Genomic DNA, 6000 nt, shown 5'->3' with positions numbered 1-6000 from the left:
TAAAAAATAAAAAGTTATTGGTGGTCAGGGCCCCCCATAAAAAAAAACATTTGTGGTCAGAGCCCCCCCATTAAAAAATATTGGTGACTAGGACCCCGCATGAGAAAAGAAAAATTGGTGGCCAGGGCCCCCCCACATTATGAGATAATTGGTGGCCAGGTCCCCTTAAATGTCCATGCCTTCCCGAAGTCAGCAGCTCTCAGAAAGATGGGGGGCCTGGCTAATCAAGTAAGTGTGGCGTGGCAGGGCCCCCCTTACCCTCAGGGCCCCCTACAACTCTCCCCCCTGTCCCCCCCTGATGGCTGCCCTGTATTTAGTCATATACAGATCTCCTAATACACAATACATGACAACATGATATTTTTATCGCTGAACTAGGGCTATTTTTCGCTGAACTAGGGCTATGTTAAAAAAATAGTGTTTTAAGGAGAACAAACCCCTAAAAATGAATGTGGCTAAAAATGTCCTATTTTATATAGTGAACTTATTGCACGAGGCTAAAGTTTGAGCTTGTCAATAGCAGCAATGATCCAGGACTTCAAACTTGTCACAGGGGGTCAGAGCTGGATTAAGACCAGATGGGGCCCTAGGCAGGGTAATGTTTTGGGGGTCCCCCACCTTTACAAGTGCTGCGCAGCATGGGAGACAGCAATCACCTCCTGTTCCTGTCAGATAAAGGCTTCCAGATTTTGAGAGTAAAAGCTGGGGGCTAGGGGCAAAAGGCTGTGCGCTGCTGCAAATTCTTTGACCACGCCTACTTTTGGAGATACATCTTGATAAACCACTCCCCACTGAATATATAGATAGCTAAGCATCTGTTTCAGCTTTTCCTAAAACACAAATCACATCATTCTCAGGCAAAGTGACTGATGCATGCAGGGTTATTTTATTTTGCATACCCCTAAAACATTTAGCAGAATGAATGCAGTGGCAATTCCATGTATAAATACCCCAGAACTCATAGCAGGATGGCACAGTGGCAATTCCATGTATAAATAACTCCAGAACTCATAGCAGGATGGCACAGTGGCAATTCCATGTATAAATAACTCCAGAACTCATAGCAGGATGGCACAGTGGCAATTCCATGTATAAATACCCCAGAACTCATAGCAGGATGGCACAGTGGCAATTCCATGTATAAATACCTCCAAAACCAGATTCACAAATGATACCCATGTTATTTTTTATGTAAAACAGCCTCAGCACATATATAAAACAAACAAATGTCACATTGTCAGAGATAATGACAGACGACAAGGAAAAAGTTATGTCTGGAGTTCTTACCAGTATTCTTCTTGGGGTCCTAGGGGGGTTGGGGGGGAATCTGGAAAGTAGCCAGCCACCAACTTGCCTTCAGCCAAGATCTGCAGAGCCCAGCATGAAAATTCTTTTCCCACAGCTCAGGAGTCAGAACCCGATGTGTAGGCGGGAAATTCAAATGAGCGAATCGGTAATATAACCTGCAGTTGTTTAGCTGTTCTTTCTGCTGCCTACTTGCTTGCCTGGAGATGAGGAGGATTCAATCACAGGCACCGGAGGTGGGCCTCAGATATAAGTGATGCGATCGAATCACAGATGCACTATTTTTAAACTTTAATGATTTCTGGGCTGCCGTGGCCTAAGGTAGGTGCCTAGGGCGGCTAGCAGGTAATCCAGAACTTTCCATCTTGGAAAGTGTCTGTGACTTGCACATGCTCAGTGGGCTCTGAGCAGCTGTTGAGAAGCTAAGCTTAGGGGTCGTCACTAATTATCCAGCAGAAAATGAGGTTGGTCTGTAATATAAGCTGATGCTACAGGTTTGCTGATTATTAAATTCTGATGCTAATTGCACTGGTTTCTGTGCTGCCATGTAGTAATTATGTGTATTAATTACTAATCAGCCTTATATTGTGACAATTCTATTCTATGTGTACTGTATATTGTGAGTGGCTCCCTAAGCTCAGTAAGTGACAGCAGCACAGAGCATGTGCAGTGAATCAGCAGAAAAGAAGATGGGGAGCTACTGGGGCATCTTTGGAGACACAGATCTTTACTGCTAAAGGGCTGTGGTTGCCTTGGGCGGGTACAGAAGCACAAAACATCATGTACAACATTTCTACCTACTTCTTTAGTTTGGCTTTAGTTCTCCTTTAATGAACAGTTAACATAGTGTGGGTAGTGCCACGTAGAGTTGATTGTCAGCCTGCATATAAATAAACACAGATAGAGAGAATCAGCTGACCCACGTGTCTCTGCTTGTGTGTGTGTCTGTCTGGGTGCAGACGCACAGCAGATACACATGAGCATGCATTTTAGCATTTTAGAACCAATTTCCACACTGTGTCTGAACGTAGATAGATCCAGTACCTGTAAGTGAAAGCCAAGAAGTGGAGGCTGGGGAATGGTTAGGTCTCGGTTTCCTTTTATACACAGACAGTGTGGCATTACCCTTAAAGGGGAATTATTGCAAAATTTATAAGGTTCATCATACCGAAACAAAGAGAAAAAAATCAATTACAAATTTTGTATAATTTCTGAAATAATAAAGATACTCTTTACTATCCCCTTCCCAGCATCTCTGTCTACATATCTTTATCATGCAGGAGTCTGATTGCAGAGTGCTCCTTTATTACCAGAAATACTGTCTCTCTACCTGCAGGAGTTGTGCCAAAATCTGTTGTTGTGTTAAGATTTTGTTTGTGTGCTGGAATCGATTATTATAGTGAACTCTAATTATTCTGCTTTAAAAGGGAGCCCCCAGCAAACGTTCTGTCAAAATCTGACTTCCCATGCCTGCATGAGTATAGAGGTGATGTCACAGTGAGGGAGATATTAGGGTTCCCCCTCAGAGGTGAGGTACTGAGGAGTCAGTGTCACAGTGAGGGAGATATTAGGGTCCCCTCAGAGGTGAGGTACTGAGGAGTCAGTGTCACAGTGAGGGAGATATTAGGGTCCCCCCTCAGAGGTGAGGTACTGAGGAGTCAGTGTCACAGTGAGGGAGATATTAGGGTCCCCTCAGAGGTGAGGTACTGAGGAGTCAGTGTCACAGTGAGGGAGATATTAGGGCCCCCCCCTCAGAGGTGAGGTACTGAGGAGTCAGTGTCACAGTGAGGGAGATATTAGGGCCCCCCCCCTCATATGTGAGGTACTGAGGAGTCAGTGTCACAGTGAGGGAGATATTAGTGTCCCCCCTCAGAGGTGAGGTACTGAGGAGTCAGTGTCACAGTGAGGGAGATATTAGGGCCCCCCCCTCATAGGTGAGGTACTGAGGAGTCAGTGTCACAGTGAGGGAGATGTTAGGGTCCCCCCTCAAAGGTGAGGTACTGAGGAGTCAGTGTCACAGTGAGGGAGATATTAGGGTCCCCTCAGAGGTGAGGTACTGAGGAGTCAGTGTCACAGTGAGGGAGATATTAGGGTCCCCTCAGAGGTGAGGTACTGAGGAGTCAGTGTCACAGTGAGGGAGATATTAGGGTCCCCTCAGAGGTGAGGTACTGAGGAGTCAGTGTCACAGTGAGGGAGATATTAGGGTTCCCCCTCAGAGGTGAGGTACTGAAGAGTCAGTGTCACAGTGAGGGAGATATTAGGGCCCCCCCCTCATAGGTGAGGTACTGAGGAGTCAGTGTCACAGTGAGGGAGATATTAGGGTCCCCTCAGAGGTGAGGTACTGAGGAGTCAGTGTCACAGTGAGGGAGATATTAGGGTCCCCCCTCAGAGGTGAGGTACTGAGGAGTCAGTGTCACAGTGAGGGAGATATTAGGGTCCCCTCAGAGGTGAGGTACTGAGGAGTCAGTGTCACAGTGAGGGAGATATTAGGGTCCCCCCTCAGAGGTGAGGTACTGAGGAGTCAGTGTCACAGTGAGGGAGATATTAGGATTCCCCCTCAGAGGTGAGGTACTGAGAAGTCAGTGTCACAGTGAGGGAGATATCAGGGTCCCCTCAGAGGTGAGGTACTGAGGAGTCAGTGTCACAGTGAGGGAGATATTAGGGTCCCCTCAGAGGTGAGGTACTGAGGAGTCAGTGTCACAGTGAGGGAGATATTAGGGTCCCCCCTCAGAGGTGAGGTACTGAGGAGTCAGTGTCACAGTGAGGGAGATATTAGGGTCCCCTCAGAGGTGAGGTACTGAGGAGTCAGTGTCACAGTGAGGGAGATATTAGGGTCCCCCCTCAGAGGTGAGGTACTGAGGAGTCAGTGTCACAGTGAGGGAGATATTAGGGTCCCCTCAGAGGTGAGGTACTGAGGAGTCAGTGTCACAGTGAGGGAGATATTAGGGTCCCCTCAGAGGTGAGGTACTGAGGAGTCAGTGTCACAGTGAGGGAGATATTAGGGTCCAGCGCCGGATTTCAATGAGGCGCGCCCCTAGGCCGCGCGGTCCGACCAGGCGGCCGCGCGGTCCTAGCGCCCGCCTCACCTCCCCTTCCCAGCGCGCCGGCGAAAAAACGCCAGCGCAGCTGCTGTAAATGAATTGGGACACACGCGTCCCCATAATGCGGCTGGGTGGCATGCCGCCCCTATTTTTTTGCCGCCCTAGGCCCGGGCCTATGCGGCCTTGCCGCAAATCCGGGCCTGTTAGGGTCCCCTCAGAGGTGAGGTACTGAGGAGTCAGTGTCACAGTGAGGGAGATATTAGGGTCCCCTCCCCCTCAGAGGTGAGGTACTGAGGAGTCAGTGTCACAGTGAGGGAGATATTAGGGTCCCCTCCCCCTCATAGGTGAGGTACTGAGGAGTCAGTGTCACAGTGAGGGAGATATTAGGGTCCCCCCTCAGAGGTGAGGTACTGAGGAGTCAGTGCCACAGTGAGGGAGATATTAGGGTCCCCTCCCCTTCAGAGGTGAGGTACTGAGGAGTCAGTGTCACAGTGAGGGAGATATTAGGGTCCCCTCCCCCTCAGAGGTGAGGTACTGAGGAGTCAGTGTCACAGTGAGGGAGATATTAGGGTCCCCTCCCCCTCAGAGGTGAGGTACTGAGGAGTCAGTGTCACAGTGAGGGAGATATTAGGGTCCCCTCAGAGGTGAGGTACTGAGGAGTCAGTGTCACAGTGAGGGAGATATTAGGGTCCCCCCTCAGAGGTGAGGTACTGAGGAGTCAGTGTCACAGTGAGGGAGATATTAGGGTCCCCTCAGAGGTGAGGTACTGAGGAGTCAGTGTCACAGTGAGGGAGATATTAGGGTCCCCCCTCAGAGGTGAGGTACTGAGGAGTCAGTGTCACAGTGAGGGAGATATTAGGGTCCCCTCAGAGGTGAGGTACTGAGGAGTCAGTGTCACAGTGAGGGAGATATTAGGGTCCCCTCAGAGGTGAGGTACTGAGGAGTCAGTGTCACAGTGAGGGAGATATTAGGGTCCAGCGCCGGATTTCAATGAGGCGCGCCCCTAGGCCGCGCTGTCCGACCAGGCGGCCGCGCGGTCCTAGCGCCCGCCTCACCTCCCCTTCCCAGCGCGCCGGCGAAAAAACGCCAGCGCAGCTGCTGTAAATGAATTGGGACACACGCGTCCCCATAATGCGGCTGGGTGGCATGCCGCCCCTATTTTTTTGCCGCCCTAGGCCCGGGCCTATGCGGCCTTGCCGCAAATCCGGGCCTGTTAGGGTCCCCTCAGAGGTGAGGTACTGAGGAGTCAGTGTCACAGTGAGGGAGATATTAGGGTCCCCTCCCCCTCAGAGGTGAGGTACTGAGGAGTCAGTGTCACAGTGAGGGAGATATTAGGGTCCCCTCCCCCTCATAGGTGAGGTACTGAGGAGTCAGTGTCACAGTGAGGGAGATATTAGGGTCCCCCCTCAGAGGTGAGGTACTGAGGAGTCAGTGCCACAGTGAGGGAGATATTAGGGTCCCCTCCCCTTCAGAGGTGAGGTACTGAGGAGTCAGTGTCACAGTGAGGGAGATATTAGGGTCCCCTCCCCCTCAGAGGTGAGGTACTGAGGAGTCAGTGTCACAGTGAGGGAGATATTAGGGTCCCCTCCCCCTCAGAGGTGAGGTACTGAGGAGTCAGTGTCACAGTGAGGGAGATATTAGGGTCCCCTCAGAG

This window comes from Xenopus laevis, chromosome 3L (assembly GCF_017654675.1).
Source record: "Xenopus laevis strain J_2021 chromosome 3L, Xenopus_laevis_v10.1, whole genome shotgun sequence".
NCBI lineage: Eukaryota > Metazoa > Chordata > Amphibia > Anura > Pipidae > Xenopus > Xenopus laevis.
This window is presented reverse-complemented; position numbering follows the sequence as displayed.